Below are 17,125 nucleotides of genomic sequence, written 5' to 3'. Positions count from 1 at the left end.
AGCGAGATAGCGCTGCAAAAAAAGATAAAAAGTAGTCCACAAACCGGACGGAAAACAGCGAGCCTTGCATGTTTTCAGTACTTGGTCGCTGCGCTTGAGAAGGGCTAACCACCGGAAAAGGCATGACGTATGCATGGCTTCCACTAATGAAAGCAAGCAGATTTTAACAGGCAAGCCCACAAACCAATGAAAGACACTGATGTGACATGCACAGGGCTCCGAGCTCTTTTCTAACTACTAAAGCGTCTCGCAAGCGAAACACATGCGCAAGCGCATGCAACACAGACTCAACCCTAAAAACTGGGCCACCAGACCAAAAAACAGTCCTATAAACTGTTTAAAAAACGGCCCTCACACAGAGCTGTCTGACCAGCCCATCGGAAACTTTCTGATTGCCCTATAGGCCAGCCCCACTCTGGGTATGTCTCTCCACGGAGGCCATTTGTGCTTATGTCCATAGGTCTTGGACTGTGAAGAGCTTCAAGGCAGAGCTCAGCGCAGACTATGTAGGAGAAGGGTAAGCTGTTCTTTGGTAAATGTGTCTGGCACTTGTAGGATATGAAATTGATTTTGTGAGACTAATCATCTGGTATCTTTGAAATTCAGTTCAGTAATTATTGTTGTAATCGTATTTAATTCGGTATATAATCAGCTATTGTACAATATATATGAATAAAATGTTTTCTTTAATTACTTTATGCAGTTAATTTGGGAGGCACCATGCACAAATTCCAGCTGAGTCACTTGCAAGACACCTGTGGCCGTATTATATATACAACACATTTTCCCTGTTTGCGCCACTGTGCACCTTTCAACCGTCGGTAATTCGGCATGGGCGCATAGGCAAAGTGATTCCCTCATTTGCTTGGGGCAACACCCTCATACAAATGACAGAATTCCCTGTCATGATAGCGAAAGGGCTACATGTGTGTCAGGGCTATTAGCATATAGAAGGAGATGCATGAGCATCTGGGGCCCCTTCTGTAATACCATTGCAGCCTGGGGTGGCACAAAGCGGGCACACACACCTGTTGGGTCTCCGAGTCACAATGTATAATATGGGCCCTGAAGTCTCCATACAAACCTAAGCATGTTGGTGAGCCTGAAACCGAGAGAATCTCGTTGCTGGTGCTTAAGAGTTTAGTTTATTTTCCTGTCAGCCTGGAATAGTCTCAGGGCCTGATTTAGAAACGGGTTACTCCATCACAAATGTGATGGAAATCCCAACTTCCTTGATGCAAATATCATAGAACATAATGTACTTGTAATAAGATGGACTGGGTATCCGCCACTTTTGTGACAGAGTAACCCATCCGCCAAACTCAAGATCAGGTCCTTAATTTACATTACACCCATTGTGAAAATATTTTGTATAGGATATTTAGGGCATAATATTCCTGCCTGAAGATATTTTTGCTAAAAGTATGACATAAAACCTGCTTGTGGAGTGTTGTCAAAAACTCCAGGACTGGCAGAAGATTTAAGGATTTATAGGGGTTATGGACTTGTGTTAAGACCCAATGAAATTGCACTCACATGCTAACACAAAATGCTTCACTTTTATCTTGAAATGTATTTTTTATAACATGCAAAAGACCTAATATAATATTTAGTTGTGAACTGAACAAAACTCATAAATGGTCTCTTCATGGACCACTGTATTTATTGCCGTAAACTACTAACGACAGGTATTTTAATTAACTTATTTATTTTACGTTTTATATCCTGAGAATGCACCAAGCGGCATTAGTGTGCTTTACAGATTTAACATCCATATAAGTAATATAGACCTGTAATAGTGAAGAGCGTCATGATGGTAGGGCGGGCGGAATAGGGAGGGAACAGAAGATTAGAGGGAGGAACTGAAGGGCGTCTAAGGTACGCTGGAATTGTTTAATATATTCAGCAGACTTTGGGGGATCTAAGTGAAGTGCAAGGAGTCAATGGCTTCAGGCACAAAAGTAATGCAAGACACCTGTGCAATGTTTGTGTGACCATTCCCACTCGAACCATTCCTTACGCGAAAAGGGTAAGCGTAAGAAGAAACAGTACAGTACTAGAAATACACAAAACAAAGCAACGAAGGATTTACGCTAGATTTCAATTGGATGAAAAAAAGATTTTACTCTGGCTTTCATTGTGTAAAATTTGATTGTGTTTTTCCAAAAGGTTTCATGATGCCAGATTAAATAGATCTTTGTTGCTCATTTACCATTACAAAATCAAAGAGGACCGTTACCTGCTGATAAAGCGCAATTTGTATTCAATTACATTGATAATGCTTATTGGGGGATTTACTAACATTTTGCACTGGGTTTGCGTCATAAAATTGATGCAAACCAGCACAACATGTTTTTTTTTATTATTTACTGTTCAGCTCCAAACTTGCTTTGCGCTGGAAATTGACTAAAAGTAACACAAAGTAGCACAAATTGCTGCTTTGCGTTACTTAACGTCAATGGAATGTTTCATGGGCATTCCCATTGAATCACTCACCCCTTTTGATGCACAACCCTATGTACCCTTCCAATATGAAACCTATGCTAAACTCTCACACACACTCTTGCACTAGGGTGCAAAGGTGTGTGTGTGGCACACGGAAGGAAAATTTCACCAGCGCTAAGGAGATAGATGTCGATATGGCACTCTCCTGCTCCCTCCCTGCCACGCAACGCAGTTTTGGCTGCTGCCCTGCGTTGGGTGAGACTTTAATAAATCTGCCCCTTAATGTTGTATAACATTTGCTAGGAAGAGAACTTAATGCAAAAAGAATGTCTTTAAACCATGTGTATAATTTATATATGCAAAATAATATTCAAAGGAAATATACTTGACTGAAGCAAGTCAGAAACCAAATTCATTCATTTGCTAAGTGAATGAAATATAATGACAAGTTTTATTTTTTGAATTAGGTGAGGAAGGAACGTCTATACAGTTAAAATCTGACGAAGGTATGTGCAGTGGTTCCTAAAGAGATGTGAACAAATAAGTGCGCTGAACAAAAATACTTTTTCTAATTCTGCTTGTCATCTAGAGCTGAAATGTGTATTTTCTCTCTAGGCAGTGTGCTCATCTACAGTGGTGTCTTTATCTTTCCATTCCCTGGTGGAATCTCAAGATAAAGTACTGCAGGTATTCCTTTCTGCGTTTTTTGCAGATTACCGTGGGTAATTTTTAGGTCGATCCTAGTCAGCACTTGCGCTGTTACTTAGCGACCTGTTGTAGATGGTCTGTGCGGTCCAGCTCCACCCAGTCATTGTGATTTGTATATGCCAGTGTCCTTTAAAAATCCTTGCTTGCTAATGGGTAATGTTACTCTTTATCCCACCTTTTCTCTTTTTTGTCTACTCCCAGAAGATTGGACCTGCTAACGCGTCCCTCTATGATAATTTATTACACATCAGGACTCGTTTTAGGCCAATGAATCTTTTGACCCAGTTGAGAGACACCTTAGGACGAGATAGCTAATCAATATGTCAATCAATACGTCAATAATGTCATCAATATTTATTACAACAATGCATTTCACTTTAGTCAAAGACATTAATCAACTCAAGACACCACCATGACCTTGCAGTCATGAATAACCACAACAGTTTAGTAGAATTTTATGAGTTTTATTCCCTATTAGTTAAAATTCTAAAAGCAGGTGCGTTAATCTCAAAACCAAGAAACACAATAGCATAGTCACAATATGGCAACTCTGATAAGATTTCATTAAGGCAAGAATCACAAATATCAGAACATAACACGGCATGAACATAGATCAACTTTAGCAGAGTTTCATCAACGCATCATTTCAACAAAGCATAGATTCAGTTTGTCAAATTTGCGTCAGTTTAGTGAACACCTGTCCTAACCACTGATTAGCAGTAGCATGTTGGGCTACATGCAAAACAATTTAGAACACCAATTTGGAAAACATCTAGCTATGGTCCCTGTCAAAATAAGCAGTTGGTACCTAGAAAGGAAAAGCAAACAGACAAATCACAGTTTCATTGTCATAGTTACCCTCCAAGGTTTAGGTCAGCACTCAGGTTCAGTCTTCATCTTCAGGACATCAGTTGATTCGCCATCTGTCAAAACTCAGCTCTGGGGCAAAAAGGGGCACTTCCCTCATAAGGAGGCAAAGTGTAAAATGGGCAATCTAAGGAAGAGGATGGTTTTAAGTAAACCAAAAAGTCATCAAACAGATTGACAAAGTTTCTGGATAAAATCAATAGCATTCCCTAACCCACCTAAATGGCTCCCCGTGTCATAGGTTTTTATCCCTTTTCATTGTACAATCCCCTAAAATCTAATTGGCTAAGGAGTTGCACCCCACTATCTCTACCCAATTAACTTTGAATTAGCTCATCAAATTTGTTACCCTACAGCAGTTCACAGACATTTTATTGGTCCATATGATTGACGTCTTCAGAGGTAGCACGTCCGGTATGATTTCATCCTTCTGTAATTCTTTGCACATCTTTTGGTCAGTAGCTCCATTGTCTGTATCGGTTTGGGCGACCTTGTACATTATAGTAATCTACACTGTTGCATTTTGTCTAAAACATTTCTACAAGCAATATGAATTTCATGAGAACGGATCCACTATAGTGACATTCAGCTTCTAGTTGAAGAAAACAAGAGGTCATGTCCTTTTGCGAGTCAGTATGCTGCACGTTAGGAAAACACATTTAATATGAGAGCCAGGCAGCTAGGCTTCAGCTCATGCTAATTTAAGGCCTACAAGAATCAATGACAAAACTTTAATAACATAATCATCAATAATTAGTATAAAACCATTCTTAATATCATATTTTATCTACATTAGTCATTTTTATTAGTCCCCGCATACATTGGCGGCCACTCCCCAAGGTCACATTTCAAGTGCACGTTTAAGCAAAATACATTAATACAATTTCTGTGCGGCATTATTATACATTAGTTCATAAACATTTCATGCTGATATAGATTATATAAGCTACGCTCTCTCAGTCCCTCCTCTGATGACGTTCGTCATCACACAAACCTTTCCCTTTCACCTTTCACTTTCAATTTTTCACCTTACGCATAATGCGCATTTCAACATCTTTTCCTTTGTGTGAACTCTCCCAGATTTCATTAAACATTTTCTCTCTTTCATTTTCTTCGTTTCTTTTGTTTCGGTTTGTCCAATTTCTTCTAATTCTTTCATTAATTTTGCATGCTCCCCATAAACCCAATAAACAAATTAAGGCAATTAATAGACCCCCTAATATTTTTGCAAGAACCCCGTTCCAAATATTACTAAACCAGCTCCCTACTCTGGCAATTCCTTTTCCAACTTTCTCCCAAACTCCAGGCTCCTTCAAATCCTTTAAATCTGCACTATCTCTAGTTAGGTTAGTAAGCATACCTCTAATCTTTTTGCTATTATCAGGAATGAATGAGCAACAATGGCGCTCGTTAAGCATCTTACAGACTCCGCCGCTCTTTGCTAAAAGAATGTCTAAAGCAAGCCGATTTTGAAGAGTCATAGCTCTTTCCGCAGCAAGTTCAGTATCCATCAGGAGTATAGCTCCTGTGAAGTTTGTCAGCATGTTATCCACAATAGTAGACAACTTTAGAATCTTTTTGGAGTTTAAGATAACCCCTACTGAAGGAATTATGGCTCCAAATATGTCACCAACGACAGCCACCGCTGTCTCTCGTTTTTGTCTAGCATGTTGTAATTCAGACATTTTAGGTATTTGCTTTAAGTCATCAATCTGGTATATCTTTGGGAAAACTATCCCCAAATAACATGTCCCATACCATCCCTTAGGGAGACGGTAATAAGCATTAAGCCCACAGATATAATAGATCCCAGGGATCGTTGGATCCTGTCCATTTAACATGAATGTCCACTTACTCTGAAACAAAAACACATGCCTGCATTCACTCGTTCCCACAAATAAAGTGTTGTGCTCAGATTTTGGCCTATATATACAAAGCCTACCTACATGTAATGCATCTATAGCTAATTTGCCCTGCGTCTTTATTGCTGTGTAAGCATAATCATTTGCATATGTGCGTTTTTCTAATCCCTTTTCTAATCTTTCTTTCAGTGCTTTGCGTCTATCATCAGTGTGATCTAAAAAGCTTTTCTCTACAGGTGTTAATAAACAGGTCAGATTGTTGCGGTGCACATAAGCTGTCCCAAATGTTAGTGTCGGTTCAAAGAAACCTCTAACTAATTTTATACTATGCTCCTTAGCTAACTTGTTCAAAAACTCAATCAAGGCACAAAAGAAAACACTGCATCTAGATTTGAATAAAAATATTGCACATGTTCCTGGTCATAGAATCTTGTTAGTAGCAAACTACAGCTTATCCCGTAGGTTAAAGGCAGACTATGGTAGGTGACCCCCTCTTGCACTGACGAAGGAATCTTTGTGCACACATAACAGTTCCTTGCATCCATAGTATCAACATACTCATTCAATAAGCGATAGAAGACATTAGTAGAGAGTTCCCCCTTTGAATTAGTTCCCTCATGCAAATATTTTGTATCTTGCTCGAACTTTTCCCACGGAGTTAGTGTAGCAGTTTCAGGTTTTGAAGCATTGTTAGTCACTTCCAACCATGGCATTCCCACAATCACACCTACAATTATTATTGCACACATAATACCCAATATAACACTTAACCAACCACACACTTTACCCCTTTTGCTACTACCTCTAGTGTAAGCCATGGTCTGTAAAGAATCAGATAGCAGAAAATTTAAAACAAACAATCAACTTGAGGACGATTTAAAAGCTCTCTTTTTTTTTTTTCTCTCAATGCAAAAGTCTCTTTTTTCTCTCTCTGCGTGTATATACAGCGTTTCACTCACCCCAGGACCCTTTTTGTCAAATCAGGTTAGCAGCTTGTCATTATCAGTTTTCAAAGTCAATTCAGGTTTAAAATGTCACATCTGGTAATTTATAAGTCTCTTTTCTCAGCTTTCAGCTTTTGATTTCAATTTCTCGATTTTAGCACAGTCTCTTTTCCTGTTTGAATTCAGGTACCGTAGTATTGGCCTGGTACTTCTCGATCAAAACAGAACGCTAAGAATTCTTGTTGCCACTCAGATGTCGTTGCATATGCCCATTCAGGACCTGCGTACCTTCTGTTTGCGACTCTTTCTTTTCAATCTGCGTTCACTCTGCAGCTCTCCTTCACTTAGATACTCTTTTCTGGTTGTATCAATCTCTTCCTCTATTGTTTCACCTGGAACGATCTTTTCCCTTGCAACTTGTTTCTTTGGCCAGTTATCACCTTTATGCGTTTTCTTCCTGCTTGGCCTTTCAGGACGCTGAACAGCACCCTCCTCTTGCGCTATGGTATTTTCTCCTGACGGACCTGCAATTGGCTTAGGGGGTGTCTGTGTGTTTTGATCTCCTTCTGCTCTTTCCCCCTCGTCTTCTGGGTCTGTAACGGGTTCCAGCTCCAACCCGTATCCGTCTACTTCTGGGAGAACCTTTCCTTGTTGCAGTTCTCCTGCTGCCTCTACTGAGATAGGCTCACCATCACCTCTCTCGAACTCATTTACTGTTTGAGGGACTAAGCCGTCCTCAGTGGGCTCTCCTGCAGTCTCAGTTTCCCTTTGAATACTCTCCAGCCCTGAGACTTCCCTCTCTGGAGTTGTTGTTTTGGGCACATCAAGTTCCTCAGCAGTTGGACATGTTACCTTCTTTGTGTGACTGGCATGTATTCAGTTTGGAACGCCTGCACATTTCACAACAGTGGTTGTTGTCAGTATTACTTGATATGGCCCCTTCCAGCGCGGCTCCAAACAATACTTCCTTACATGCTTCTTGACAACCACCCAGTCACCGGCTTGCAAGGTGTGACCTGGATCACTGATCAGTGGCAATGTGTTAGCCTCCACCTGGTGGGAAAAAGAGCAGACCACATCAGCTAGACCCTTGCAGTAGTCCAACACCATATCATCCGTGATATTCACAAGAGCATTTGCAGGTACTGCGGGTAACTCATAGCTCTGCCCATGAGTATCTCATGGGGAGATAGTCCTGTCTTCTTGTCAGGTGTGTTTCTCATTGATATCAACACTAAGGGCAATGCATCTGGCCACTTCATATTGGTAGCTGCACACATTTTTGTCATTCTCGACTTCAAGGTACCATTCATCTGTTCCACTAGTCCTGATGCTTCGGGCGGTAGCTACAATGCAGCTTCTATTCAATGTGTAATGCAGCACACAAGAGCTTTATCACCTCATTGTCGAAGTGTCTGCCCCTATCTGATTCTAAAGAGACTGGTAATCCGAACCTTGATATTCACTCTCTAAGCAACAGCTTTGCTACTGTGAGACTGTCATTCCTACATGTAGGGTAAGCTTCAATCCAGTGACTGAAAACACATACAATCACCAACACGTACCTTAAGCCTCCACACACTGGCATCTCAATGAAATCCATCTGCATTTTGCTAAACGGACCTCCAGCTCTCCCTATGTGGCTCAAAGTTACCACAGTCCCTTTTCCTGCATTCATCTGTTGACAGATGATGCACTTGTGACAGGTAACCTCTGCGGCTTGTCTGAATTTCGGATTGAACCAATCAATTTTGAACAATCTGATCATTGCATCCCTCCCAAGATGTGCCTGTCCATGATAAAGTCTTGCAAATTGTGACAAAAGACTGTTTGGCAAAACCAGTTTCCCCTCCTCTGAGACCCACAAGTCGTCAGCTCGTTGTACACATTGCATTCTCTGCCAGCAGTGTTTTTCCTCCCTGCTTGCACGACCCTGCAGTGATTTTAGCTCATCTAATGTATCAACCACTCTTAATGCAAAGTTCAAACATGTTTCATTCTCTGTTTGTGGTAACAATTCCCACTGATCCTTGAACGATTTACAGTTCAATGCGTAAAACCTTGCGACTTGATCTGCAGAACCGCTTCCCATTGACACAAAGTCTTGCGACTTAACAGGAGCATTGCATTTTACCACGGCAATTTCAAGAGGTAACTGAATCGCATGCAACAAGTCCTTAATCTGTTCGCAATTTTTCACTGGTGAGGTCATGAAACCCCTCTGGGACCACAATTGGCCAAAATCATGTACAATGCCAAATCCGTATCTGCTGTCAGTATAGATGGTGACTTTCAGATTTTGAGCTGCATGGCATGCCTTAGTAAGGGCAATTAATTCTGCCACTTGTGCGGAATACACTCTTTCGAACCAGGAGGCTTCTATAATACCAGTGATTGTACACACAGCATAACCGGCTCTCAGTATTCCGACCGAGTCTCTCAAACATGATCAATCAACAAACATAATGCAGTCATTTTCTTTTAACTGCATGTCTTTAATGTCAGGTCTGGGTTTGGTGCATATTTCTGTTACCTCAAGACAGTCGTGCTCCACTTCCTCCGTGTTATTAATCTCAGTATTTTCGACAGGAAGTAGAGTTGCCGGGTTCAATACAGTACATCGTTTCAAGGAGATATTTGGCGACCCCAAAATAATTGTCTCATATCGGGTAAGTCGGGCATTTGTCATGTGCTGAGTTTTAGTTTGAGTCAACAGAATTTCAACTGACTGCGGAACCATTACTGTTAAGGAATGTCCCATCACTATGCCTTCACACTGTGTGAGGCTCTGACCAACTGCTGCAACTGCGCGCAAACAACCCGGTAAGGCAGCTGCGACTGGGTCCAAAGTAGCTGAAAAATATGCTACAGGGCGGTTTGCACCTCCATGGACCTGTGTTAAGACAGACAAAGAACAAGCATCACGTTCATGACAAAACAGTAGAAAAGGCTTCATGTAATCAGGCATACCTAAAGCTGGTGCCCTACACATGCACTCTCTCAATTCCATGAATGACTCAAGCTCTTCCTCAGACAAAATTATGGTATACGGTTCATCCTTAGTTTCCTTGCCTGTCAGCTTTATCAATGGTTTAGAGATGATCGAAAAGTTGGGAATCCACTGGCGACAATAGCCCACCATTCCCAAAAACATTCTGACATCTCTTTTTGTTGTCGGGGGGTTCATCTGTAGTATGGCTGTCACCCTCTCCTTTGATATTCTCCTGGACCCTTTCTCAATCAAGTGCCCTAAGTATTTAACTTCTTTCTGACAATACTGCAGCTTCTTTGGAGACACTTTGGGGGTTATTCTAACTTTGGAGGAGTGTTAATCCGTCCCAAAAGTGACGGTAAAGTGACGGATATACCACCAGCTGTATTACGAGTTCCATAGGATATAATGGACTCGTAATACGGCTGGTGGTAAATCCGTCACTTTTCCGTCACTTTTGGGACGGATTAACACCTCCTCCAAAGTTAGAATAACCCCCTTTATGTCTGTTCTTTCCCAAATGGTTCAGTAAGGCTATTGTGTCATACCTACAGTCATCTTTTGTTCTGGACACAATCAGCAAATCATCAATGTACTGCACTAGAGTCGAACTGAAAGGTAGTTCTAGCGACTCCAAGTCCTTCTTCAATATCTGATTGAAGATGGATGGTGATTCTGAAAACCCTTGAGGAATTCTGCACCAACTGTACACCTTGTCCAGGAATTTGAAACTGAATAATTACTGGCTGTCTTCATGAAGAGGCACCGAAAAGAACGCTTGTGACAAGTCTACAACTATGAACCACTCTGTATCACACGGAACCTGGAACTTGATTACTGCTAGATTTGGCACTATGGGGCAACATTTTACCACAACCTCGTTTATTTTCCTCAAATCCTGCACAATTCGGACTTTCCCACAAGGCTTTTTCAAACCTGTTATTGGTGAATTACATGGGCTGCTCAATACCTCCTTCAGAACACCTTGCTTTACAAAATCCACAATTATCTGCAACACCTGAATAAGGACATCTTGTGCCATGTGGTACTGCGGCACCTGGGGAAACACTGCATTTGGCTTCACTTGTACTTTAACCGGTTCAACTCCTTTTATCAATCCCACTTCCTTTCCTGTCAGGTCCCACACTTGCTCTGTCACTGTTCCCTGCAACTCAGCTGGCAAGTCAGTCACTGTAAGCATAGGGAATAAAGTTATCAGAGGGTAATCTTCATTTGGGGTCTCTGCCTCTGATTCTGAAAACTGCCCATCACCCCCCTCAACATCACTGTTTGTTTGAACCTCAATCCCTTAATTAGAACAGGTAATCAAACATTTCGTCTTGCACAGTAAGTCTCTTCCCAGTAGGGATACGGGACTCGAATCGCAGACTACAAACTTATGCAGTCCCTGAAAATTGCCAATCTCAACTTGAACCGGGTCTGAGATTGGATTTGTCAAGTACTGGTTTGCTACTCCTACCACTCTTATGGTACGCCCTGAAAGTGGCATTTTCGGAACCTCTGCACTTCTGACTGTAGAGCATGTAGCTCCAGTATCGACTAAGAAGGAAACCTTGTGACCCATCACTATTTCCTCCACATAGGGTCCCCTCTAATCTACTTATAGGGATGCTGCAAGCCTGCAATCCTCTATGTCAGAACTGTCATCCGACCATTCATCATTCATTCCATCCTCACCACGCAATGGGAATTGCTGAACTGTGTTATTCTGACTCATCATTTGACCTGTGACCTGCTGAGGAAGCATCACCTGTTGCTGTCCCATTGGAGCTAATGGTAATTGCATTTGCTGTCTAGGTACCATGAGAACCTGCTGTTGTACTTGCTGCATTTGTGCTGGTTGAACATGCAGCATTTGTATTTGCTGCATGGGCTGTAACCCCTGCATCTGCACCATGTTATTCTGGAAGTTCTGATTTTGACCTCTCAATTTTGGACCCCTCACATTTTTAAATGTACCAACATCAGTGCTTTGTTGAACGGCACCATCATGCACCGCATTTGGGCATTCCCGCTCCCAATGCCCCACGCCACTGCACGCGTGTCATGGTGACATCTTTTTCATCCCCTGCATGTCATTTTGAACCACAACAGTATTCAAGTCTGGACCGCGATTCACAAAACCCCGACCTCGGCCTTTCGGTTGTGCCCGAAACACACCATTCCCTTGCGATTGCTGTTGTACCATCTGCTGAATTCCGTTCCCCTGCATACCTGCCTGCGCTGCTTTTATCTGCATCACCATCACTTTCTCCTTCAACTTTCTCTGCTTCAGCTCAATCTCGTCACTACAGTACTTCGCATACTGCAACACCTCATCAATCGGCTTCGCTTGCCATCAGATCAAATGATTCTTAATCATCTGGCTAACCTCTGGTCTCAACCCTTCAACAAATCTAAACACAAGATGGTTCATGTCTTTCGGCTCAATAGTCTCAGTGCCACTGTAATGCTTGAACGCTTTCAACAATCTTTCATAGTGAGCATGGATTGACTCTTTGACCTCCTGTGAGGTCCGGTCGATTTTCTGCCAATCAGTCACTTTCGGCGACACTTTCTGCTTCAAAAACTCAATCACTTTATGATAGTACTTCATCACCTCCTCAGATGGTGCTCCAGTCACCTTATCCCTTGCCGGTTCCTGTGTTGGCCAGTCTACACCTCTCTTGCACTCAAGCCATAAGTCGGGTGGAACAATAATCTCAAACAAGGTATTCAAGTCCTCCCAGAGACACTTCGCAAGCTTCACAAACCTGTCCGTCTGCTGATACCACTGTATCGGTTTCTCCCTCAACCTGGGATAATCATTTGTGAAGGACAGAGGCCCGTATTTATGCTTTTTTACTGCCCCATTTGCGCAGCTTTTTAACGCAAAAGCGGCGCAAACTTACAAAATACAATTGGATTTTGTAAGTTTGCATCGCTTTTGCATCAAAAAGCGGCGCAAATGCGGCACTAAAAAAGTAAAAATACTGGCCAGAATGTCTCCCTTAGACCATGGTACATGGACTAGAACCCCTCCAACTGTTTCTCTCATCGGCAACATCTTTACCGACCCAGTATCCGGTGAGGGTTTAGTCTGGCTTGATCCCGGACTGTCACCTTTCTCTTTATCTCTTTTCTTTGCCCATCTGCCTTCCCGTTTTTCTAAGGCTCCCCAGATCTGCGCACTTTGCAGTATTTCCTTAAGATGCGCTTTTATTCCGGCCGACCTCATGTGGTCAAAATCTTTAGAGTCGAAGTCTAGTCTGTAGCTTCTTTTCAAATGTTTACTATTCTCAATATCAATATTGTATTTGTCTGCCAGGTTCACCAACCTCTGATGTACTATGCCCACTTCTTTAGTGCTCTTGGGACACAGATACCTTAACTCTGCTTCTGTGTATGATTCTAGTCTGTTTACCCCTATTGTCCCTTCCACTAGTTCAGCAGCTTCCACACCCAGCCTTACAAAGTTTAGGTATTCATCTTTCTCTGACCTCTCTGCGGTCACTGCGGTAGTTTGCGAAGCATGAGTCTTTTCTAACCACTCTTTCAACTGTTGCACATAAAAACCTTGCAGTGAAATATTCCCTGCCTGCATCATTGGCGACTGTGAGGCGTTCATACTTATTGTCTGTGGGGTTAGCACACCTAGCCCTGCCTGTCTCATTGCTTCCAAAGGTGCTTCAATCGGACTAAGGTCTAACAAAGACCTGGGTCCTTCAACTGATTGCTCTCCTGGGGCCATTTACTGAGGAGTTCCTAGAGACCCTCCTCTTATTGCATCTTGGGTTATTCCTCCCTGATCACACATATCAGGCTTACCCTGCGCATACAATGGTACCGGTGGACCAACAGTAATTGGCAATGATATGGCAGCTGGTGTCTGACCTGGTCCCACACCCAGCGGAGCTGTAACTCCCGAAGCTTGGCTCATTGTGGCTGGTGCAGGTACATACAGAGGTCCTGCTGCTGGACTATAACCTGGAATCAGCTGTTGCTGCGGCTGGGGCAGCAATTGTGGAGTTGGCTCAATCTACACTAACCTCGATTTTGTATATATCGGATCAGGCGGCACTATCAGATTCGTAGTAGTCTCTAATACTGGGACGTCTGGATTGATTCTCTGTATCTGTGGCGGAGGTTGCAACTGTATCTGCATGTCTGGCGCAGTGGGTACACTGAAATCATTCTGTATCAAACCCGTATCACTAGTCTGTACTGTATCTGTAACTCCCTTCTCCTGCGTCTGGTTCCCAGGACCCGCACTAGTGCTCAGGGCATTGTCGTCCACTGCATAAGGTGGCGGGCGATCATGTAACAACTGATTAAGAAACTCTTCATCGTCTGAGGCGTCTTCCTCTATCCAAGACCTTTTAGTCTCCTTTGGTTTGCTAGAGTCCTTATCTGTCTTACAAGTGGCTTTCTTTCCCTGTGTCTCGTCTTCTTGTGTTATTGCTGGGAACAATTTAAGTCCGTCAACTATTCCCCTTCACCACATTTTACTCTCATTGTCCCATCTAGCTTCAGCTAAAGTCTTATCTGCCATCTTCATTCTCCTCTCAAATTTCTGCTGTCTTTGTTTAATAGCCATTAAATCCTAGACTGCTAATGCCTCGTACTGAGCTGGCCTCGGAGGTGGCTTTTGTACACTTAACATCCATCTCAAATTCTCTAGAATTCTCGTATTGAACGTTCCATGCTCTGGAAACGCCAAACATCCCTCCTTCTCTGTCAATTTGCGCCACTGTTTCATCCATAAGCAAGGTGCAACTCCCTTTTCCTCCATTACTATATTAGCTGGAGTACCCTCAGGCGGTGTAGGCTCCCCTTCACTCGCCATAATGTATGCATCTCCTTTCAGAACGCTCCTAAAAGCTTTGATAAAATTAATCTTTGCGGCTTTTACTTTTGTCTGGTATTTAATCAGGAAGTGACTTTATTTTCCAGTACACTCTTCACCCACCTTTCTCAACCTATTGCCTCTCACGGACGGCTGCCAATCCGTGCGCGACCCCTCTCGGCAACTGACCTATCCCAGCGTGGCACCACTGACGTCACACTCACACACACTGCCGCTGACAAATTCTTGCGGCTTGTCCTCCTCACACTGGATTCACACCAAACGAATGCAATATTTTGCGAGCACCTTTAACAACAACAACAACTCAAATTTGCCGGTTTACTACAGGAAGGGTACACAATCGCTTTAGAACTTTACAGAGATTTCACTTGAAGCCTCAGCCGCTACTCTCTCCTTCTCAGTTCCCGCACCCGCAAGCAGAATTCGACCCGCAAATCCTACTCTCGACTTGTCAATGGTTCGTTCTAGTGCACTATAGAACTTGCCAAATCTCCATTGAAGGTTTCACACATACAATTTGACTCAAACTCGACTTGTCAACCATGCCCGATTGACCTATTAAACCGCACAAATTACAACATAAACCCAAGTGTCCCCTACACTTGTCAATATACTCCGGAGTCTTAGACCGCGACGGGTCCGTACATTACCAACCAACCACGTGGATAATTTTTTAGCACAAAGCACCACACTCACATGAAGTATGCCGACTTCCCTACTCTCATACTGTGGAGTACGCCCACTCCTGCTAAAAACAACAATACCTGGTCTAAACAAACATAATCTTCACAAATCACCTGCAAAATGCATAAGCTGAGCAAGCGCAAATTCTACATCACACATGCTAAGACGCCGAGGACATTCCCAACTCACTTAGGCAGGCTCCGAGATCCCAGGAAAGTCATGGGGAATTTAGAAACACATCATATCTTCAATTTGCATTATCTCAGAAAAACAATCTAAACAATAAGTCTCCGTCCTAGGGCCCCAAAGGGCCAAACCGTCACTCTGCTACCAGAACTGCTAACGCGTCCCTCTATGATAATTTATTACACATCAGGACTCGTTTTAGGCCAATGAATCTTTTGACCAAGTAGAGAGACACTTTAGGACGAGATAGCTAATCAATATGTCAATCAATACGTCAATAATGTCATCAATATTTATTACAACAATGCATTTCACTTTAGTCAAATACATTAATCAACTCAAGACACCACCATGACATTGCAGTCATGAATAACCACAAAAGTTTAGTAGAATTTTATGAGTTTTATTCCCTATTAGTTAAAATTCTAAAAGCAGGTGCGTTAATCTCAAAACCAAGAAACACAATAGAATAATCACAATATGGCAACTCTGATAAGATTTCATTAAGGCAAGAATCACAAACATCAGAACATAACACGGCGTGAACATAGATCAACTTTAGCAGAGCGTCCTCAACGCATCAGTTCAACAAAGCATAGATTCAGTCGTTTGTCAAATTTGCGTCAGTTTAGTGAACACCTGTCCTAACCACTGATTAGCATTGGCATGTTGGGCTTCATGCAAAACAATTTAGAACACCAATTTGGAAAACATCTAGCTATGGTCCCTGTCAAAATAAGAAGTTGGTACCTAGAAAGGAAAAGCAAACAGACAATTCACAATTTCATTGTCATAGTTACCCTCCAAGGTTTAGGTCAGCACTCAGGTCAGTCTTCATCTTCAGGACATCAGTTGATTCGCCATCTGTCAAAACTCAGCTCTGGGGCAAAAAGGGGCACTTTCCTCATAAGGAGGCAAAGTGTAAAATGGGCAATCTAAGGAAGAGGATGGTTTTAAGTAACCCAATAAGTCACCAAACAGAGTGACAAAGTTTCTGGATAAAATCAATAGCATTCCCTAACCCACCTAAATGGCTCCCCGTGTCATAGATTTTTATCCCTTTTCATTGTACATTCCCCTAAAATCTAATTGGCTAAGGAGTTGCACCCCACTATCTCTACCCAATTAACTTTGAATTAGCTCATCAAATTTGTTACCCTACAGTAGTTCATAGACATTTTATTGGTCCATATGATTGACGTCTTCAGAGGTAGCACGTCCTGTATGATTTCATCCTTCTGTAATTCTTTGCACATCTTTTGGTCAGTAGCTCCATTGTCTGTACCGGTTTGGGCGACCTTGTACATTATAGTAATCTACACTGTTGCATTTTGTCTAAAACATTTCTACAAGCAATATGAATTTCATGAGAACAGATCCACTATAGATATATTCAGCTTCTAATTGAAGAAAACAAGAGGTCATGGCCTTTTGCGAGTTAGCATGCTGCACGTTAGGAAAACACATTTAATTTGAGAGCCAGGCAGCTAGGCTTCGGCTCATGCTAACTTAAGGCAACAAAACTTTAATAACATAATAATCAATAATAGTATAAAAACATTCTTAATAT

Source organism: Pleurodeles waltl, chromosome 6, assembly GCF_031143425.1.
Source record: "Pleurodeles waltl isolate 20211129_DDA chromosome 6, aPleWal1.hap1.20221129, whole genome shotgun sequence".
Taxonomy (NCBI): Eukaryota; Metazoa; Chordata; class Amphibia; order Caudata; family Salamandridae; genus Pleurodeles; species Pleurodeles waltl.
The sequence above is the reverse complement of the archived record's forward strand: the minus strand, read 5'-3'. Positions refer to the sequence as shown.